Source organism: Rutidosis leptorrhynchoides, chromosome 4 (genome assembly GCF_046630445.1).
Source record: "Rutidosis leptorrhynchoides isolate AG116_Rl617_1_P2 chromosome 4, CSIRO_AGI_Rlap_v1, whole genome shotgun sequence".
Taxonomy (NCBI): Eukaryota; Viridiplantae; Streptophyta; class Magnoliopsida; order Asterales; family Asteraceae; genus Rutidosis; species Rutidosis leptorrhynchoides.
In genome coordinates, this window is record NC_092336.1 from 514,074,784 (window position 1) to 514,100,000 (window position 25,217).

The following is a 25,217-nucleotide window of genomic DNA, read 5'->3' on the forward strand; positions in this document are numbered from 1 at the left end:
CTATATAATAGTTTGAATGCGAAATATTATTGTAATCAGTTTTTCATATACAATTGTAGTAGTTGAATTGTATGTTAGCTACTAAGTATAAATTTAACGGGTAGGTACTACCCGAATTAAAACTTATAAAACGCTAATATGAAGAAAAAGCTTTTATAAATAAGTTCATATTATGCTACGAAATACTATTGACTACTCTTAATATTCTATATGATTAACTTAATTCTTTTTGCTATTTTTGAAGGAAATGACACCGACTAGTCATCAGAACTTGAACATGAGCGAGGAAGACTTCCGTGTTTTTCTTGCTGCCAACATAGCCGCAGTACAGGCTGCAATGCAAAACAACAATAATAACTCTGAATCTAGCAATGCAACTAACGCCACACGAAATCGTATAGGATGCTCCTACAAAGAATTTACTGCCTGCAAACCTTTGGAATTTGATGAAACCGAAGGACCAATCGGATTGAAACGGTGGACCGAGAAGGTTGAATCGGTGTTTGCCATAAGTAAATGTACTGAAGAAGATAGGGTGAAGTATGCCACACATACCTTCACAGGTACTACATTAACATGGTGGAATACCTATCTAGAACAAGTGGGACAAGATGCTGCTTATGCATTACCGTGGTCAGCATTCAAGCACTTGATGAACGAGCAGTACCGTCCCAGAAACGAGGTCAATAAGCTCAAAGTAAAGCTTAGAAGATTACAAACACAAGGTTTCGACATTACTACATACGAACGAAGATTCACCGAGTTGTGCCTATTGTGTCGAAGAGCGTTCGAAGATGAAGAAGAGAAGATCGACGCGTTTGTGAAAGAGTTACCAGAAAGAATTCAAGAAGATGTGAGTTCACACGAGCCTGCCTCCATACAAAAGGCAAGTCGAATGGTGAAAGGACCCGTCCTAATCCACCTGGACGAAGTCATCAACATTTGGTCCCATTACGATGATCGGCTCCAAGTAATGTCCTTATATTGAGCAAATGCACAGCGGAAGACTTAATTCGTACCTGAGAATAAACATGCTTTAAAGTGTCAACCAAAAGGTTGGTGAGTTCATAGGTTTATCATAACAATCATTTCAATATATTAATAGACCATAAGATTTCATAATCATAAACATAATACACTCGCAAGTGTATGTAAAGCATTCTAAGTGGTTGAGCACTTGGTAACCATACTTAACATTTAATCAACGTCGCATATTCCCTTTATTATGAAATCTCACTACACCGTACCAAGTGTAGTCACGAAAACGAAGTACTGTGCAACCGTTGAATACTGGTCGTCCAGTCCGGTTGCGGTTGTCAGGCCCGATAGATCTATCAACAGGATTCGCGTTTACAATACCCATGTAAATAGTAGTTACCAAGCTACAGGGAAATATGCCAGTGGTACAACTCAACGTAGAATATATTTTTAAGTACTTGTGTCTATTTCGTAAACATTTATAAAAGCAGCGCATGTATTCTCAGCCCAAAAATATATATTGCAAAAGCAATTAAAAAGGGAGCAAATGAAACTCACTTTTGCCTTGAAGGTATTTAATTCGACTTGGTCTCCGATAGATATCACGAACCTAACCATATATATAATATATCAACATATTTTCTTTTTAAGTAATCGTTACATATATATATATATATATATATATATATATATATATATATATATATATATATATATATATATATATATATATATATATATATATATATACATACTTTTAATACTTTTAATATTTTCTTAGTCCGTAGTTAGCAGTCCGATGTTAGTGGTCCACAATTAGTTGCTTAAATAAAATAAATAAAGACCCCATCGTATTCGTATTGATCAGAATTAATCTTGACCCATGGTACCATGTTGTCAAATGACGTGTTGCGTACATAAAGTACCGTGTTGTCAAATGACGTGTTGAATACAATCATGAGGTCTTATGATTAATCTTCTCGTGTTGTTTACGGGTGGTTCTGAAATATATAAAATCAAATCATAAGTAATTATATATAAAATATCATATTAATTAGAAAAGATATGATTAATTTACTTTTTCTCCAAATATTTTCGTAGCTAAACTAGCTTCGGATACCCAATCTTGTTTTAGTCGTAGTTTCTTCATTACAACTCCGTTTTTGTTGGTTCAACTTGCCACTTCCTTGGATCGAGTCAAATTTTAAGAATATGAACTGAAAATACCTTAGTTTATATTCGAAATCATAGGTTATAGGTCAAACTTTGGTGAAACTTATGAAAGTGATCATTTTCCATCATAAAAACAACATTTAATGATCATTTTTCTAAAAATACTTACACTTTGAGTTAAACCATGAAATTTTTACGTGTTAACATATTCATAAGAAATATCATTTTTCCAGAACATGAACTTCCACTTCAAAGTTCATGATGGTTTTTAATTATCCAACCCAAAACAGCCCCCGGTTGCACTCCGACGACGTAGATTCAGTTTTTAAGATGTTCTTTGTAAAACCAAGTTATATTTTGTTAGGTTAGCATATCATTATGATATATTACAGGTCTTGAAGTGTTTTAAAAGTCAAGTTAGAAGGATCTATTTAGTTTGCGAACAAGTTTGAAATCATTCAAACTATGTTCTTGTTGTTAAAATTTTATACCACAAAATAAGATAGCTATATGAATATGAATTGAATAAGATTATGAATAAGGTTACTACCTCAAGTTACTTGGACAAAGTTACTGTAAAAGATAAGAAATAATCCTGGAATCAAAGAGTGGTGGAGTTAGGTCAAAAGGTTGGAAGTAAACTTCTTCAAATGGGTGGTTATTTTGATATGTTCTTGAAAGAGTTTTCTTATGGTGTTTAAGGCTTGTAATTGAAGCTAAATGATGGGGAAAATGCTTGGAGATGATCAAGTATGAATTTAGGAGTATTTTGAGAGAGAAATGAGGGTGTAGGTATGAGAAAATGGAGTGAAGAAATGGTGTTCATTTATAAAAACGTTTTTAGTTTATAAAAAAGAAAAGGATTCCTAATTTTATTTTCTTACTAATAATTCATACTACTTGACAAATTCTAGTTACCTCATATCTAGGGCAGTAATAATGTTGATTAGGATATTGATTTGATGTGTATATACTAATAGTAAATACGTATAGAAGCTGGGTATGTTACGGGTACATTTACCCTAGATATACGTATAGAATCTTGAGGAAACGGAACGAGAATTCAAATATAGCTATCTTTTGTGAATATACTTATATTGTTTTATGTATTTAAGTCCTTAAAAAGTGATTAAATACATTATATATACGATACATGTATAAGCATTATAGATTATAAGTATATATATCAAAGAATGTTACGTATAGTTATCGTTTTGAAAACTTAAGTTAGTAGTTTCAAAATATACTTATAACTCATTGTCATTAGTACACAATGAGATGTTAAACCATCCTTAGATCATGTTAAATATATATAAATACATATATATACACAAACGTATAATTATCGTATGTTATATAGTTCGTGATATCATCGGTCATATTGGACGGTCAAACGTTGTGTAAAACTCTTTTCAAAAACACAAGTCTCAACAATTTGGATTGCTTATCATGTTGGTATGGTTTAATTTATGTAAATATTAATCTCATAAGTATAATTTGGTCGAAAAATTCCGGGTCATTACAGTACCTACACGTTAAAGAAATTTCGTCCCCGAAATTTGATAGAGGTTGTTATGGATAACAATAAGAAGGTTTTCATGACAAATATAAGGTGATAATGGAGTTTTATCATCATTGAGTAATGTAGATAAAACGATTCGATTATGCGAAGAATATAAATGAGACTATCGTAAAAGAGTGAGATGAGTAAAATATATTTGTCTTAACCGATGACGTAGTTATGATTGATTTCCGGGATTTAAGGGATTTAAAGAGAATCTTACGTAATAAGATTTGGTTCTTTGGTGATTAAGGAAATCAGGATCTTCTTTGATTATATGCAATAATCTGTTTCGATTGCTCTGTCGGATATTTCACTATAAATTCATCCCTTCGTTTCCTTATTTTCCACGACTCACACCTTCTATTCGTTCTCCCTTGATTCTTACTTTAAAGCATTCATCAATATGCTCCATCCAGTCCTGATTCTTGATATACTCCTAACTTTTATATCTGTCATTCTTCTTTTTCATCTACCACCAGAAGAATCTATTTACTTCTACTATACTCTTGTGTTTATAGTGTTTCTAATTCTCCCGTGTCTCTATATTGCTATCTGCATCGATATACACATTTTGTAATTTCAGTGTTATTATCGAAGTTTATATTCTTCATTATTTTTCGGAGCTTCATGCTTTCGTTTTCTCTTCCCGACTTCGAGTCAAGCAAGTAATGGTCCGGAATTCGTAGATATGAAATTCAGAATGAACATAGCTAATGCTCTAAGAAGAAAATGGTAATAGAACGATTTTGATTTGTTAAATTACCAGAATACCCTGGAGAAGACCGAGTCATCCAGAAAAATATTCTCTTGAGATGTTTAGAAATTAGATAGAATGTAAGAGTCATGTAAATGGCACATGATGACGGTACTGTGAATCATCATGCTTCATTAGAAACTCAGCATGACTTACTGTAATATAATGACGTTGATCAAGTGTCATTATATTATACTAATCCATGCTTCAGTTCCCAACACTACTTCAAAATATTCATATTTTAAACTCGAAGGTTTCAGAATTTAGAAACTAACACAGTTTCTTTTATGTTGCAGATATTACGGGGAGATAAATGATCTCAGATAAGAATAGTTGTGAAAATATCACCAGAAATATGGAGGATATTTATAATAGAACATACGAGAATATCTTAGAATTTCTAATATCAATGGATGATGAAGAAGATTTGTCTGTGAAGGTTTAGAATGAGAAATAAAATGTTTGCTAACGATTTCAGCAGGCACAGAATCATTTGGATTCTTTGAAGGCAAACTTATTCTTTGTGATTTGTCCACGGCTTTCTTCATAGTTTCACATAATCCGCTTTTCGGTACTAAATTTTCTATCGAGCGTTCCTAACACTCCTTTCTTTATCATCAAACTTTTGGCCAGTAAGATCATCTACAACATGCTGCTTCGTCAGCATTTTCAAAGTTAACTGATCTGGGTCATCGGTTATCAAACCGAGGTAGTTTCAGGAGAATTGTGTTTTTAGAATGATTAATCGCTGATGGTAATATTGTGGAATATAAAAGGTTCCCCAGTAACAATAAAGAGTACGCATATATATCGCGGTTATAATAAAGTTGTTTCGGATGAAAAGTCGGAGTTGACTTACTGGAGCTGTGACAAAATTAGCTACTTTGGAAAGGGATTGCAAAATGATCTTCGGTAATAACAATGTCAAAGGAACTAGAACAGATACGTGTCAAACGTTTACTCAGTTTCCGAGGGTTTTTTAGGTGCATAACTATATGCATCAATCTTTTCTTCCGTAGATGAAGTGTTGTTGGTTTATCCTCTCGATTGAGGTGTTTTTAAGAATCATGATAGATTTGAACGCTGATTGTAATCGTCGAGATACAATGAGGTTTAAGATGAAATCAAGTGGCAATCTTGAAGAAATGTTTAGTTTCATATGTTATAATCAATATTTTAATTCATTTTAATTGTCCAATGTCATTAGTCCACAATCGATAGTCCACAGTAACAGTCCAATAATTCATATATAGTTTAATATATAATATACGAATTAATTAATACGTGTCGTGACCCGTATACCTCTCAGAATCGATCACAACTCAAACTATATATATTATTGTAGAATCAACCTCAACCCTGTATAGAGAACTCGATCATTACTGCATATAGAGTGTCTATAGTGATTCCAAATAATATATATAGATGCGTCGATATGATATGTCAAAACATTGTATACATGTCCCGATATTTAAAGTGCTTAAAATAATTACAGAAATTAAATGACGATAAATAAAAGTGCGATAATTAAATTGCAATAAATAAACTGCGATAAATAAAATGTAATCAGTTAGCTAGGAACAGTTAGCTGGAACAGTTAGCGTGGATTCTTAACAAAATTTTTCATAGTTAATTTGTTTGTTTCTCACACATTTTATTTTATCATATGTTTTCTTCATATGCCACTTATTGGATTCTGGGAAGTCAAAATCCAAATATGAAATTGAATGAAAATGGTTATTCTGCGATGAACGGATACGTATATCGGTGGTTGTAAGTAGGATAGTAGATGACTGTTGAATCAGCTTCGACGAATATACAATGTAACTTATTAAGATGAAATCTAATTATTCTTCGGGTATTACCTACCCGCTAAAAAAAATTTCACCATTAATATTTTGTACAAAAGAACTTTTAATTACAATCTTTATGAAAACATATATACATATATATTTTCTTCAGATGAAATCATGAATTTAATGAGTTAATATGATATTAATTTCATTTGCTTTTCAGTTTGAGCTAGAATAAGAAATCTCTAAAACTTTTTGACACCACATATTCTTCGCAGAATATCAATGAAGTTATGGATCAATACTTCATCGTTCATTATTGTTGGTACTCCTTGGTATCTATGGTGCGTATGGTGTTGATGTTTGTAGGACAGATTATGATGTCGAGACGTGTGATGCGGATGTTGTTTGTTAGTGGTGATGATGGTATTGTTGATGTTATTGATGGTGGTGATGATTATGCTGCTGGTGCTGTTGCTGGTGTTTGCAACCTTCGCACCATGTTCTCCAAAGCCGTCACGCGAGCGCGAAGTTCGTTAACTTCTGCTAGTACACCGGGATGATTGGCGGTTGGAGCGAGCGAATGAACAAGATTTGTAATATGAGATAGTATATAATCGTGACGAGATACTCTAGAAATGAGAGAGAAAATGGTGTTTCGAATAGGTTCGCCGGTAAGTGCTTCAGGTTCATCGCCAAGAGGGCAATTTGGTGGATGGAATGGATCACCTTCTTCTTGTCTCCAGTGATTTAGTATATTACGAACCCATCCCCAATTCATCCAGAATAGATGATGGAAAATTGGTTGATCCATTCCGGTGACGCTGCTTTCGGAGCCCGAATGGAAATCCATATCGACATAACTGTCGGAATCTGAAGAATTCGAACTAGATGCGGAATCCATCTTGTATAATGGGAAAAATGAATTTTTGGTATAGAATAGATTATAGGAGTTAGATTTGGTACTCTTCAATACATAATTTACATATGTATATATAATACCATAATCCCGTAAATTACGGAAAATCTTTGAAAAGATATCAGTCAAAGTTCGCAATAAGAGATATGCTAAGATAAGAATTTGTCTATACACTATCAATGCAGTAAATGCAGTAAAACGAGTCTAGACTTATGAATGATAAGCAGGTAATTTCCTAAGGATGATAAGCAGATGATTTACGACTAGAAATGATAAGCAAAAGTTTTGACATGTAGACACGGTCGAAGTCCAGACTCATTAATGCATCCTAACAACTACTAGTTAGACACACTAATGCAAGACCTGGTTCGCTACGACCACCGCTCTGATACCAACTGAAAGGACCCGTCCTAATCCACCTGGACGAAGTCATCAACATTTGGTCCCATTACGATGATCGGCTCCAAGTAATGTCCTTATATTGAGCAAATGCACAGCGGAAGACTTAATTCGTACCTGAGAATAAACATGCTTTAAAGTGTCAACCAAAAGGTTGGTGAGTTCATAGGTTTATCATAACAATCATTTCAATATGTTAATAGACCACAAGATTTCATAATCATAAACATAATACACTCGCAAGTGTATGCAAAGCATTCTAAGTGGTTGAGCACTTGGTAACCATACTTAACATTTAATCAACGTCGCATATTCCCTTTATTATGAAATCTCACTACACCGTACCAAGTGTAGTCACCAAAATGAAGTACTGTGCAACCGTTGAATACTGGTCTTCCAGTCCGGTTGGGGTTGTCAGGCCCGATAGATCTATCAACAGGATTCGCGTTTACAATACCCATGTAAATAGTAGTTACCAAGCTACAGGGAAATATGCCAGTGGTACAACTCAACGTAGAATATATTTTTAAGTACTTGTGTCTATTTCGTAAACATTTATAAAAGCAGCGCATGTATTCTCAGCACAAAAATATATATTGCAAAAGCAATTAAAAAGGGAGCAAATGAAACTCACTTTTGCCTTGAAGGTATTTAATTCGACTTGGTCTCCGATAGATATCACGAACCTAACCATATATATAATATATCAACATATTTTTTTTTTAAGTAATCGTTACATATATATATATATATACTTTTAATATTTTCTTAGTCCGTAGTTATCAGTCCGATGTTAGTGGTCCACAATTAGTTGCTTAAATAAAATAAATAAAGACCCCATCGTATTCGTATTGATCAGAATTAATCTCGACCCATGGTACCATGTTGTCAAATGACGTGTTGCGTACATAAAGTACCGTGTTGTTAAATGACGTGTTGCGTACAATCATGAGGTCTTATGATTAATCTTCTCGTGTTGTTTACGGGTGGTTCTGAAATATATAAAATCAAATCATAAGTAATTATATATAAAATATCATATTAATTAGAAAAGATATGATTAATTTACTTTTTCTCCAAATATTTTCGTAGCTAAACTAGCTTCGGATACCCAATCTTGTTTTAGTCGTAGTTTCTTCATTACAACTCCGTTTTTCTTGGTTCAACTTGCAACTTCCTTGGATCGAATCAAATTTTAAGAATATGAACTGAAAATACCTTAGTTTATATTCGAAATCATAGGTTATAGGTCAAACTTTGGTGAAACTTATGAAAGTGATCATTTTCCATCATAAAAACAACATTTAATGATCATTTTTCTAAAAATACTTACACTTTGAGTTAAACCATGAAATTTTTATGTGTTAACATATTCATAAGAAATATCATTTTTCAGAACATAAACTTCCAATTCAAAGTTCAAGATGGTTTTTAATTATCCAACCCAAAACAGCCCCCGGTTGCACTCCGACGACGTAGATTCAGTTTTTAAGATGTTCTTTGTAAAACCAAGTTATATTTTGTTAGGTTAGCATATCATTATGATATATTACAGGTCTTGAAGTGTTTTAAAAGTTAAGTTAGAAGGATCTATTTAGTTTGCGAACAAGTTTGAAATCATTCAAACTATGTTCTTGTTGTTAAAATTTTATACCACAAAATAAGATAGCTATATGAATATGAATTGAATAAGATTATGAACAAGGTTACTACCTCAAGTTACTTGGACAAAGTTACTGCAAAAGATAAGAAATAATCTTGGAATCAAAGAGTGGTGGAGTTAGGTCAAAAGGTTGGAAGTAAACTTCTTCAAATGGGTGGTTATTTTGATATGTTCTTGAAAGAGTTTTCTTATGGTGTTTAAGGCTTGTAATTGAAGCTAAATGATGGGAAAAATGCTTGGAGATGATCAAGTATGAATTTAGGAGTATTTTGAGAGAGAAATGAGGGTGTAGGTATGAGAAAATAGAGTGAAGAAATGGTGTTCATTTATAAAAACGTTTTTAGTTTATAAAGAAAGAAAAGGATTCCTAATTTTGTTTTCTTACTAATAATTCATACTACTTGACAAATTCTAGTTACCTCATATCTAGGGCAGTAATAATGTTGATTAGGATGTTGATTTGATGTGTATATAATAATAGTAAATACGTATAGAAGCTGGGTATGATACGGGTACATATACCCTAGATATACGTATAGAATCTTGAGGAAACGGAACGAGAATTCAAATATAGCTATCTTTTGTGAATATACTTATATTGTTTTATGTATTTAAGTCCTTAAAAAGTGATTAAATACATTATATATACAATACATGTATAAGCATTATAGATTATAAGTATATATATCAAAGAATGTTACGTATAGTTATCGTTTTGAAAACTTAAGTTAGTAGTTTCAAAATATACTTATAACTCATTGTCATTAGTACACAATGAGATGTTAAACCATCCTTAGATCAAGTTAAATATATATAAATACATATACATACACAAACGTATAATTATCGTATGTTATATAGTTCGTGATATCATCGGTCATATTGGACGGTCAAACGTTGTGTAAAACTCTTTTCAAAAACACAAGTCTCAACAATTTGGATTGCTTATCATGTTGGTATGGTTTAATTTATGTAAATATTAATCTCATAAGTATAATTTGGTCGGAAAATTCCGGGTCATTACAAATGGCTCATAAACTCATAAACCAAATTGAGGGAAGAATTAAAGAGCAAGCGGCCGAAGAAGCTAACATGAAACAAGTCAAGAGAAAGTGGGAAGAAACCAGTGACAAGGGTCACCAATACAACAACAACAACAATCACAACCACAATCGCAACAACTATCCCAACGACCACAACATCAATCGGAACAACAACAATCGAAATCCCAACAATAATTACAACAAACGTCCCAACAACAACAACAACTACAACAACCGTTCCAATAACAATAACAACGACATCAATCCCAATAACAATCTCAATAACAACAATGACAACAACAAAAAAATTCCATGCTATAGGTGTGAAGGATATCATCCGGGTAAATTTTGTGAAGTAGTATGTACCAAATCTAATAGGAAGGGTCATGCTGCAACGAAGTGTGAAGCTTTCGGACCAGTGACTAAAAGAACAAATACTGCCCAGTTTATTTGTTTTTGATGCGGGAAGAAGGGCCACTACAAAACTACGTGCCCAAATCAGGGAAATAATAATGGGCAAAGCTGTGGGAGAGTTTTTAACATTAATACGGAAGAGGCGCAGGAAGACCCGGAGCTTGTTAGGGGTACGTTTCTTATCGATGAAAAACCTGCTTATGTTTTATTTGATTCTGGTGCGGATAGAAGCTATATGAGTAGAGATTTTTGTGCTAAATTAAATGGCCCATTGACGCCTATGAATAATAAATTTTTACTCATATTAGCAAACGGTAAATTAATTTCGGAAGATAAAATATGTCGAAATCGAGAAATTAAACTGGTTAGCGAAACGTTTAAGATTGATTTGATACCAGTAGAGTTAGGGAGTTTTGATGTGATAATTGGCATGGACTGGTTAAAAAAGGAGAGAGCAGAGATCGTATGTTACAAAAATGCAATTCGCATTGTACGAGAAGAAGGAAAACCCTTAATGGTGTACGGAGAAAAGAGCAACGCGAAGCTAAATCTTATTAGTAATTTGAAGGTGCAAAAGCTAATAAGAAAAGGTTTCTATGCTGTTCTAGCACACGTCGAGAAAGTCAATTCCGAAGAAAAGAACATCAATGATGTTCCCATCACAAAAGAATTTCCCGATGTATTTCCGAAAGAATTACCGGGACTACCTCCACACCGATTCATTGAATTTCAAATAGACCTTGTACCAGGAGCTGCACCAATAGCTCGTGCTCCATACAGACTCGTACTCAGTGAAATGAAGGAACTCCAAAGCCAACTACAAGAACTTTTAGAACGTGGTTTCATACGACCAAGTACATCACCATAGGGAGCTCCTGTTTTGTTTGTCAAAAAGAAGAATGGTACATTCAGATTGTGTATCGACTACCGAGAGTTGAACAAACTTACCATCAAGAACCGTTATCCACTACCGAGAATCGACGACTTATTTGATCAACTCCAAGGCTCGTCGGTTTATTCGAAGATCGATTTATGTTCCGGGTATTAACAAATGCGGGTGAAGGAGGATGATATTCCAAAGACTGCTTTCAGAACGCGTTACGGTCATTACGAGTTTATGGTTATGCCGTTTGGATTGACTAACGCACCAGCTGTGTTCATGGACCTCATGAACCGAGTGTGTGGGCCATATCTTGACAAGTTTGTCATTATTTTCATCAATGACATACTCATTTACTCAAAGAATGATCAAGAGCACGAAGAACATTTGAGAAAAGTGCTAGATTTATTGTGGAAGGAACAACTGTAAGCAAAATTTTCAAAGTGTGCATTTTGCTTGGAAGAAGTTCAATTCCTCAGTCACATTGTGACGACCCGAAAATTTCTGACCAAATTTAAAATTAATCTTTATATAATTCCGACTTGATAAGCAATGAATTTTAATAAATCTTGAACCTCCGAAAAGAGTTTTACGCAAGCTTTTGGTCACCCTTTTATTCCGACGATTCATGAACATCATAACTTGATTTAATTGTTTAATTATTGTGTATATATATGGATTTATATATATTTAACTTGAAAATATGATAATTAAATATCTCATTAAGTATACTAACAAAGTATTATATATATATATATATATATATATATATATATATATATATATATATATATATATATATATATATATATATATATATATATATATATATATATATATATATATATATATATATATATATATATATATATATATATATATATATATATATATATATATGTATATATATATCTTCATACTACTAATTTAAAGAGTTTTCAAACAATATATATGTTACTATTTAAACAACGTAATTAACTTATGTTAAAATGAATTTACATATAATGTATTACGAGTGTAAATACATCCTTACAAGTATTGAATACACTTTATAATATACCAATACATATAAAGGATAGGTATACTCATATTTCCGTTCAATTTCCTCAAAGAATTCTACTCGCATTCATACGGTATTTTTACCCGTATTATACACAGCTTCTAGAAGTATTTACTATTGGTATATACCAATAGAAATCTGCAATTATTTGTGTAATATGTCATCCATGACCTAATCAATTTAATATGTCATGCATGACTTAATACAATTTAACTTATCTTAGATATTTTCACTAAAAGCCAAAATTATAAGCTTATAAATAAGGACCATTTTAACTTATTTTTACTTCACATTTTCTTAAGCTAAAAATACACACTTGAATGCTCTCATATTATACTTTAATCTCAGCAACTTTCCTCTTCATAATCAAGGTAAAATACTTCTCAAAATCCTTGTTCAATTCCTTGTATAGTTGCTATCTTATTATACTTATAAAACTTGTAAAAATAGAACTTGTTTTGGTGAACACCAAGCTTGTTTGAAAAACTAATCTAATCTTTCTAACTTAACTTTAATAATGCTTATTTATATGTATTATGATGTTATATTAAGTTAATATAAGAACTTATAACTTGTACATATGAAGAACACCTTGAAACTTAACATATATCCTTTAATCTCCATTGGGTTGGGAATTAAAAACCTATCATAGACTTTGAGTTCGAGGCAAAGACTTTGGAAATATGTTAATATATGTAAATAAGACTTCCAGTATTTTTTCATGATTTTAGACAAAGTGGAAGTATTTTATGAAAAATCATATATTGGGTGGATGCCGGGATTTTTTCAAATCTGTCCACGGACACAAAAAAGAGGGTAAAGCTCTAAAAATTACTACTTGGGTGTGACGACCCAGACCAAATTTAAACTTAATCTTTATATTGAAATGTCCCGTTCTTATTGATTAAAAACGTTCCATATTAATTGATTTCGTTGCGAGGTTTTGACCTCTATATGAGACGTTTTTCAAAGACTGCATTCATTTTAAAACAAACCATAACCTTTATTTCATCAATAAAGGTTTAAAAAGCTTTACGTAGATTATCAAATAATGATAATCTAAAATATCCTGTTTACACACGACCATTACATAATGGTTTACAATACAAATATGTTACAACAAAATAAGTTTCTTGAATGCAGTTTTTACACAATATCATACAAGCATGGACTCCAAATCTCGTCCTTATTTAAGTATACGACAACGGAAGCTCTTAATAATCACCTGAGAATAAACATGCTTAAAACGTCAACAAAAATGTTGGTGAGTTATAGGTTTAACATATATATATCAAATCATAATAATAGACCACAAGATTTCATATTTCAATACACATCCCATACATAGAGATAAAAATCATTCATATGGTGAACACCTGGTAACCGACATTAACAAGATGCATATATAAGAATATCCCCATCATTCCGGGACACCCTTCGGATATGATATAAATTTCGAAGTACTAAAGCATCCGGTACTTTGGATGGGGCTTGTTGGGCCCGATAGATCTATCTTTAGGATTCGCGTCAATTAGGGTGTCTGTTCCCTAATTCTTAGATTACCAGACTTAATAAAAAGGGGCATATTCGATTTCAATAATTCAACCATAGAATGTAGTTTCACGTACTTGTGTCTATTTTGTAAATCATTTATAAAACTTGCATGTATTCTCATCTCAAAAATATTAGATTTTAAAAGTGGGACTATAACTCACTTTCACAGATTTTTACTTCGTCGGGAAGTAAGACTTGGCCACTGGTTGATTCACGAACCTATAACAATATATACATATATATCAAAGTATGTTCAAAATATATTTACAACACTTTTAATATATTTTGATGTTTTAAGTTTATTATGTCAGCTGTCCTCGTTAGTAACCTACAACTAGTTGTCCACAATTAGATGTACAGAAATAAATCGATAAATATTATCTTGAATCAATCCACGACCCAGTGTATACGTATCTCAGTATTGATCACAACTCAAACTATATATATTTTGGAATCAACCTCAACCCTGTATAGCTAACTCCAACATTCACATATAGAGTGTCTATGGTTGTTCCGAAATATTTATAGATGTGTCGACATGATAGGTCGAAACATTGTATACGTGTCTATGGTATCTCAAGATTACATAATATACAATACAAGTTGATTAAGTTATGGTTGGAATAGATTTGTTACCAATTTTCACGTAGCTAAAATGAGAAAAATTATCCAATCTTGTTTTACCCATAACTTCTTCATTTTAAATCCGTTTTCAGTGAATCAAATTGCTATGGTTTCATATTGAACTCTATTTTATGAATCTAAATAGAAAAAGTATAGTTTTATAGTCGGAAAAATAAGTTACAAGTCGTTTTTGTAAAGGTAGTCATTTCAGTCGAAAGAACGACGTCTAGATGACCATTTTAGAAAACATACTTCCACTTTGAGTTTAACCATAATTTTTGGATATAGTTTCATGTTCAAAATAAAAATCATTTTCTCAGAATAACAACTTTTAAATCAAAGTTTATCATAGTTTTAAATTAACTAACCCAAAACAGCCCGTGGTGTTACTACGACGGCGTAAATCCGGTTTTACGGTGTTTTTCGTGTTTCCAGGTTTTAAATCATTAAGTTAGCATATCATATAGATATAGAACATGTGTTTAGTTGATTTTAAAAGTCAAGTTAGAAGGATTAACTTTTGTTTGCGAACAAGTTTAGAATTAACTAAACTATGTTCTAGTGATTACAAGTTTAAACCTTCGAATAAGATAGCTTTATATGTATGAATCGAATGATGTTATGAACATCATTACTACCTTAAGTTCCTTGTATAAACCTACTGAAAAAGAGAAAAATGGATCTAGCTTCAACGGATCCTTGGATGGCTCGAAGTTCTTGAAGCAGAATCATGACACGAAAACAAGTTCAAGTAAGATCATCACTTGAAATAAGATTGTTATAGTTATAGAAATTGAACCAAAGTTTGAATATGATTATTACCTTGTATTAGAATGATAACCTACTGTAAGAAACAAATATTTCTTGAGGTTGGATGATCACCTTACAAGATTGGAAGTGAGCTAGCAAACTTGAAAGTATTCTTGATTTTATGTAACTAGAACTTGTAAAATATATGAAGAACACTTAGAACTTGAAGATAGAACTTGAGAGAGATAAATTAGATGAAGAAAATTGAAGAATGAAAGTGTTTGTAGGTGTTTTTGGTCGTTGGTGTATGGATTAGATATAAAGGATATGTAATTTTGTTTTCATGTAAATAAGTCATGAATGATTACTCATATTTTTGTAATTTTATGAGATATTTCATGCTAGTTGCCAAATGATGGTTCCCACATGTGTTAGGTGACTCACATGGGCTGATAAGAGCTGATCATTGGAGTGTATATACCAATAGTACATACATCTAAAAGCTGTGTATTGTACGAGTACGAATACGGGTGCATACGAGTAGAATTGTTGATGAAACTGAACGAGAATGTAATTGTAAGCATTTTTGTTAAGTAGAAGTATTTTGATAAGTGTATTGAAGTCTTCCAAAAGTGTATAAATACATATTAAAACACCACATGTATATACATTTTAACTGAGTCGTTAAGTCATCGTTAGTCGTTACATGTAAGTGTTGTTTTGAAACCTTTATGTTAACGATCTTGTTAAATGTTATTAACCCAATATTTATAATATCAAATGAGATTTTAAATTATTATATTATCATGATATTTTCATGTATGAATATCTCTTAATATGATATATATACATTAAATGTCTTTACAACGATAATCGTTACATATTTGTCTCGTTTAAAAATCATTAAGTTAGTAGTCTTGTTTTTACATATGTAGTTCATTGTTAATATACTTAATGATATGTTTACTTATCATAGTATCATGTTAACTATATATATATCCATATATATGTCATCATATAGTTTTTACAAGTTTTAACGTTCGTGAATCACCGGTCAACTTGGGTGGTCAATTGTCTATATGAAACATATTTCAATTAATCAAGTCTTAACAAGTTTGATTGCTTAACATGTTAGAAACATTTAATCATGTAAATATCAATCTCAATTAATATATATAAACATGGAAAAGTTCGGGTCACTACAGTACCTACCCGTTAAATAAATTTCGTCCCGAAATTTTAAGCTGTTGAAGGTGTTGACGAATCTTCTGGAAATAGATGCGGGTATTTCTTCTTCATCTGATCTTCACGCTCCCAGGTGAACTCGGGTCCTCTACGAGCATTCCATCGAACCTTAACAATTGGTATCTTGTTTTGCTTAAGTCTTTTAACCTCACGATCCATTATTTCGACGGGTTCTTCGATGAATTGAAGTTTTTCGTTGATTTGGATTTCATCTAACGGAATAGTGAGATCTTCTTTAGCAAAACATTTCTTCAAATTCGAGACGTGGAAAGTGTTATGTACAGCCGCGAGTTGTTGAGGTAACTCAAGTCGGTAAGCTACTGGTCCGACACGATCAATAATCTTGAATGGTCCAATATACCTTGGATTTAATTTTCCTCGTTTACCAAATCGAACAACTCCTTTCCAAGGTGAAACTTTAAGCATGACCATCTCTCCAATTTCAAATTCTATATCTTTTCTTTTAATGTCAGCGTAGCTCTTTTGTCGACTTTGGGCGGTTTTCAACCGTTGTTGAATTTGGATGATCTTCTCGGTAGTTTCTTGTATAATCTCCGGACCCGTAATCTGTCTATCCCCCACTTCACTCCAACAAATCGGAGACCTGCACTTTCTACCATAAAGTGCTTCAAACGGCGCCATCTCAATGCTTGAATGGTAGCTGTTGTTGTAGGAAAATTCTGCTAACGGTAGATGTCGATCCCAACTGTTTCCGAAATCAATAACACATGCTCGTAGCATGTCTTCAAGCGTTTGTATCGTCCTTTCGCTCTGCCCATCAGTTTGTGGATGATAGGCAGTACTCATGTCTAGACGAGTTCCTAATGCTTGCTGTAATGTCTGCCAGAATCTTGAAATAAATCTACCATCCCTATCAGAGATAATAGAGATTGGTATTCCATGTCTGGAGACGACTTCCTTCAAATACAGTCGTGCTAACTTCTCCATCTTGTCATCTTCTCTTATTGGCAGGAAGTGTGCTGATTTGGTGAGACGATCAACTATTACCCAAATAGTATCAAAACCACTTGCAGTCCTTGGCAATTTAGTGATGAAATCCATGGTAATGTTTTCCCATTTCCATTCCGGGATTTCGGGTTGTTGAAGTAGACCTGATGGTTTCTGATGCTCAGCTTTGACCTTAGAACACGTCAAACATTCTCCTACGTATTTAGCAACATCGGCTTTCATACCCGGCCACCAAAAATGTTTCTTGAGATCCTTGTACATCTTCCCCGTTCCAGGATGTATTGAGTATCTGGTTTTATGAGCTTCTCTAAGTACCATTTCTCTCATATCTCCAAATTTTGGTACCCAAATCCTTTCAGCCCTATACCGGGTTCCGTCTTCCTGAATATTAAGATGCTTCTCCGATCCTTTGGGTATTTCATCCTTTAAATTTCCCTCTTTTAAAACTCCTTGTTGTGCCTCCTTTATTTGAGTAGTAAGGTTATTATGAATCATTATATTCATAGATTTTACTCGAATGGGTTCTCTGTCCTTCCTGCTCAAGGCATCGGCTACCACATTTGCCTTCCCCGGGTGGTAACGAATCTCAAAGTCGTAATCATTCAATAATTCAATCCACCTACGCTGCCTCATATTCAGTTGTTTCTGATTAAATATGTGTTGAAGACTTTTGTGGTCGGTATATATAATACTTTTGACCCCATATAAGTAGTGCCTCCAAGTCTTTAATGCAAAAACAACCGCGCCTAATTCCAAATCATGCGTCGTATAATTTTGTTCGTGAATCTTTAATTGTCTAGACGCATAAGCAATCACCTTCGTTCGTTGCATTAATACACAACCGAGACCTTGCTTTGATGCGTCACAATAAATCACAAAATCATCATTCCCTTCAGGCAATGACAATATAGGTGCCGTAGTTAGCTTTTTCTTCAATAACTGAAACGCTTTCTCTTGTTCATCATTCCATTCAAATTTCTTCCCTTTATACGTTAATGCAGTCAAGGGTTTTGCTATTCTGGAAAAGTCTTGGATGAACCTTCTGTAGTAACCAGCTAGTCCTAAAAACTGGCGTATGTGTTTCGGAGTTTTCGGGGTTTCCCACTTTTCAACAGTTTCTATCTTTGCCGGATCCACCTTAATACCTTCTTTGTTCACTATGTGACCGAGGAATTGAACTTCTTCCAACCAAAATGCACACTTTGAAAACTTAGCGTACAATTCTTCCTTCCTCAATACTTCTAACACCTTTCTCAAATGTTCACCGTGTTCTTGGTCATTCTTTGAGTAAATAAGTATGACATCAATGAAAACAATGACAAACTTGTCAAGGTATGGTCCACACACTTGGTTCATAAGGTCCATGAACACAGCTGGTGCATTAGTTAAACCAAACGGCATGACCATAAACTCGTAATGACCGTAACGTATTCTGAAAGCAGTCTTTGGAATATCATCTTCTTTCACCCGCATTTGATGATACCCGGAACGTAAGTCAATCTTTGAATAAACAGACGAGCCTTGTAATTGATCAAATAAGTCGTCGATTCTCGGTAGTGGGTAGCGGTTCTTGATGGTAAGTTTGTTCAACTCTCGGTAGTCGATACACAACCTGAATGTACCATCTTTCTTCTTGACAAACAAAACAGGAGCTCCCCACGGTGATGTGCTTGGTCGAATGAAACCACGCTCTAAAAGTTCTTGTAATTGGCTTTACAGTTCTTTCATCTCGCTGGGTGCGAGTCTGTAAGGAGCACGAGCTATTGGTGCAGCTCCTGGTACAAGATCTATTTGAAATTCAACGGATCGATGTGGGGGTAATCCCGGTAATTCTTTCGGAAATACATCGGGAAATTCTTTTGCAATGGGAACATCATTGATGCTCTTTTCTTCAGTTTGTACTTTCTCGACGTGTGCTAGAACAGCATAGCAACCTTTTCTTATTAGTTTTTGTGCCTTCAAATTACTAATAATATGTAGCTTCGTGTTGCCCTTTTCTCCGTACACCATTAAGGGTTTTCCTTTTTCTCGTATAATGCGAATTGCATTTTTGTAACAAACGATCTCTGCTTTCACTTCTTTCAACCAGTCCATACCGATTATCACATCAAAACTCCCTAACTCTACTGGTATCAAATCAATCTTAAACGTTTCGCTAACCAGTTTAATTTCTCGATTCCGACATATATTATCTGCTGAAATTAATTTACCATTTGCTAATTCGAGTAAAAATTTACTATCCAAAGGCGTCAATGGACAACTTAATTTAGCACAAAAATCTCTACTCATATAGCTTCTATCCGCACCCGAATCAAATAAAACGTAAGCAGATTTATTGTCAATAAGAAACGTACCCGTAACAAGCTCCGGGTCTTCCTGTGCCTCTGCCGCATTAATATTGAAAACTCTTCCGTGGCCTTGTCCATTCGTGTTCTCCTGGTTCGGGCAATTTCTAATAATGTGGCCCGGTTTTCCATATTTATAACAAACTACATTGGCATAACTTGGTCCGACACTACTTGCTCTGCCATTACTCGTTCCGACACCATTTGTTCCTTTCGTTCTATTAACCCCTGGTCCATAGACCTCACACTTCGCCGCGCTATGACCATTTCTTTTACACTTGTTGCAAAATTTGGTGCAGAACCCCGAGTGATACTTTTCACACCTTTAGCATAGCTGCTTCTGATTGTTGTTGTTGTTGCGGTTATTATTGTTGTTGGGATGATTGTTGTAGTTGCTGTTGTTGTTGTTGTTGTTGTTGTTGGGCCGTTTGTTGTAGTTGCGATTGATGTTGCGATTGTTGGGATAATTGTTGCGATTATTGTTGTAATTGCTGTTGTTGTTGTATTGGTGATTCTTATCACCGTTTTCCTCCCACTTTCTTTTTACTTGCTTCACATTGGCCTCTTCAGCAGTCTGTTCTTTAATTCTTTCTTCAATTTGGTTCACTAGTTTGTGAGCCATTCTAAATGCCTGTTGTATGGAGGTGGGCTCGTGTGAACTTATATCTTCTTGGATTCTTTCCGGTAATCCTTTCACAAACGCGTCGATCTTCTCTTCCTCATCTTCGAATGCTCCCGGACACAATAGGCACAATTCTGTGAATCGTCTTTCGTACGTGGTAATATCAAATCCTTGGGTTCGTAACCCTCTAAGTTCTGTCTTGAGCTTATTGACCTCGGTTCTGGGACGGTACTTCTCGTTCATCAAGTGCTTGAATGCTGACCACGGTAGTGCGTACGCATCGTCTTGTCCCACTTGCTCTAGATAGGTATTCCACCATGTTAACGCAGAACCTGTGAAGGTATGCGTAGCGTACTTCACTTTGTCCTCTTCAGTACACTTACTTATGGCAAACACCGATTCGACCTTCTCGGTCCACCGTTTCAATCCGATCGGTCCTTCGGTTCCATCAAATTCCAAAGGTTTGCAGGCAGTGAATTCTTTGTAGGTGCATCCTACACGATTTCCTGTACTGCTAGATCCAAGGTTATTGTTGGTATGTAGCGCAGCCTGTACTGCGGCTATGTTTGAAGCTAGAAAAGTACGAAATTCTTCTTCATTCATATTCACGGTGTGTCGAGTAGTCGGTGCCATTTCCTTCAAAATAGTCAAATGGAACAAGTTAATCATACAGAATATTAAGAGTAGTTAATAGTATTTCGTAGCATAATATGAACTCATTTATAAAAGCTTTTTCTTCATATTAGCGTTTTATAAGTTTAAATTCGGGTAGTACCTACCCGTTAAGTTCATACTTAGTAGCTAATATACAATTCAACTACTACAATTCTATATGAAAAACTGATTGTAATAATATTTCGCGTTCAAACTTTTATACAATATTTTACAAACTTACAATACCGCTTATTTTACATAAAGCATGAAATATAGCACACAATAACTTTGATACAAGATAGTTGTGAAGATAATTCTAGCTAGTACACAAGTCGTTCAGCAAAGGCAATAAAGACACGTAATTCATACGTCCAGAAACAAGTCATGCATTCTGGTTTTACTAGGACTACTTCCCATCCTTGGTCTTGTGGAACATAACCGTTATGGCCATTGATAAGACATCGTGTTGTAACGTCGTCAAAGGGACGAGGGTTACGTAATGACCAACAGTCTCGTAATAACCTAAAAACCTCATTTCTTACCCCAATTACCGACTCCGTCACTTGTGGGAACGTTTTGTTTAATAGTTGTAGCCCGATGTTCTTGTTCTCACTTTGGTGAGAAGCGAACATTACTAACCCGTAAGCATAACATGCTTCTTTATGTTGCATGTTAGCCGCTTTTTCTAAATCACGAAGTCCTATATTCGGATATACTGAGTCAAAATAATTTCTTAACCCGTTGCGTAAAATAGCATTTGGGTTCCCCGCAATATATGCGTCAAAGTAAACACATCGTAACTTATGGATTTCCCAATGTGATATTCCCCATCTTCCGAACGAAAGCCTTTTATAAACCAAGGCATTCTTGGAACGTTCTTCGAATGTCTTACAAACTGATCTCGCCTTAAATAGTTGTGCCGAGGAATTCTGACCGACTCTAGACAAGATTTCATCAATCATGTCTCCGGGTAGGTCTCTTAAAATATTGGGTTGTCTATCCATTTTGTGTTTTTATACTGTAAAATAGACAAGAGTTAGATTCATAAAAAAAAATACTTATTAATACAAGCAATTTTTACATATATCATAAAGCATAAGCACACTGTATTACATATATTACACCACACGAATACAACTATCTTATTCCGACTCGCTTGTTTCTTCTTCTTCAGTTTTGGTTCGTTTTGCCAAGTTTCTAGGGATATATGATGTTCCCCTAATACGAGCCGTAATTTTCCACATTGGTTTAGAAAAATCCGGTGGTTTAGAGGTTCCCGGGTCATTGTTACAACTTAAGGACTTCGGGGGTTGACGATACATATAAAGTTCATCGGGGTTGGAATTAGATTTCTCTATTTTTATGCCCTTTCCCTTATTATTTTCTTTTGCCTTTTTAAATTCAGTTGGGGTAATTTCTATAACATCATCGGAATTCTCGTCGGAATCCGATTCATCGGAGAATTGGTAATCCTCCCAATATTTTGCTTCCTTGGCGGAAACACCATTGACCATAATTAACCTTGGTCGGTTGGTTGAGGATTCTCTTTTACTTAACCGTTTTATTATTTCCCCCACCGGTTCTATTTCTTCTTCCGGTTCCGTTTCTTCTTCCGGTTCCGATTCTTCTTCCGGTTCCGACTCTTCTTCCGGTTCCTCTTCAGGAACTTGTGAATCAGTCCACGAATCATTCCAATTTACATTTGACTCTTCATTATTATTAGGTGAGTCAATGGGACTTGTTCTAGAGGTAGACATCTATCACATAATATCAAACGCGTTAAGAGATTAATATATCACATAATATTCACATGTTAAAAATATATAGTTTCCAACAAAATTTGTTAAGCAATCATTTTTCAAGTAAACACGGTCGAAGTCCAGACTCACTAATGCATCCTAACAAACTCGATAAGACACACTAATGCAAAATTCTGGTTCTCTAAGACCAACGCTCTGATACCAACTGAAATGTCCCGTTCTTATTGATTAAAAATGTTCCATATTAATTGATTTCGTTGCGAGGTTTTGACCTCTATATGAGACGTTTTTCAAAGACTGCATTCATTTTAAAACAAACCATAACCTTTATTTCATCAATAAAGGTTTAAAAAGCTTTACGTAGATTATCAAATAATGATAATCTAAAATATCCTGTTTACACACGACCATTACATAATGGTTTACAATACAAATATGTTACAACAAAATAAGTTTCTTGAATGCAGTTTTTACACAATATCATACAAGCATGGACTCCAAATCTCGTCCTTATTTAAGTATGCGACAACGGAAGCTCTTAATAATCACCTGAGAATAAACATGCTTAAAACGTCAACAAAAATGTTGGTGAGTTATAGGTTTAACATATATATATCAAATCATAATAATAGACCACAAGATTTCATATTTCAATACACATCCCATACATAGAGATAAAAATCATTCATATGGTGAACACCTGGTAACCGACATTAACAAGATGCATATATAAGAATATCCCCATCATTCCGGGACACCCTTCGGATATGATATAAATTTCGAAGTACTAAAGCATCCGGTACTTTGGATGGGGCTTGTTGGGCCCGATAGATCTATCTTTAGGATTCGCGTCAATTAGGGTGTCTGTTCCCTAATTCTTAGATTACCAGACTTAATAAAAAGGGGCATATTCGATTTCAATAATTCAACCATAGAATGTAGTTTCACGTACTTGTGTCTATTTTGTAAATCATTTATAAAACCTGCATGTATTCTCATCCCAAAAATATTAGATTTTAAAAGTGGGACTATAACTCACTTTCACAGATTTTTACTTCGTCGGGAAGTAAGACTTGGCCACTGGTTGATTCACGAACCTATAACAATATATACATATATATCAAAGTATGTTCAAAATATATTTACAACACTTTTAATATATTTTGATGTTTTAAGTTTATTAAGTCAGCTGTCCTCGTTAGTAACCTACAACTAGTTGTCCACAATTAGATGTACAGAAATAAATTGATAAATATTATCTTGAATCAATCCACGACCCAGTGTATATGTATCTCAGTATTGATCACAACTCAAACTATATATATTTTGGAATCAACCTCAACCCTGTATAGCTAACTCCAACATTCACATATAGAGTGTCTATGGTTGTTCCGAAATATATATAGATGTGTCGACATGATAGGTCGAAATATTGTATACGTGTCTATGGTATCTCAAGATTACATAATATACAATACAAGTTGATTAAGTTATGGTTGGAATAGATTTGTTACCAATTTTCACGTAGCTAAAATGAGAAAAATTATCCAATCTTGTTTTACCCATAACTTCTTCATTTTAAATCCGTTTTGAGTGAATCAAATTGCTATGGTTTCATATTGAACTCTATTTTATGAATCTAAACAGAAAAAGTATAGGTTTATAGTCGGAAAAATAAGTTACAAGTCGTTTTTGTAAAGGTAGTCATTTCAGTCGAAAGAACGACGTCTAGATGACCATTTTAGAAAACATACTTCCACTTTGAGTTTAACCATAATTTTTGGATATAGTTTCATGTTCAAAATAAAAATCATTTTCTCAGAATAACAACTTTTAAATCAAAGTTTATCATAGTTTTTAATTAACTAACCCAAAACAGCCCGCGGTGTTACTACGATGGCGTAAATCCGGTTTTACGGTATTTTTCGTGTTTCCAGGTTTTAAATCATTAAGTTAGCATATCATATAGATATAGAACATGTGTTTAGTTGATTTTAAAAGTCAAGTTAGAAGGATTAACTTTTGTTTGCGAACAAGTTTAGAATTAACTAAAC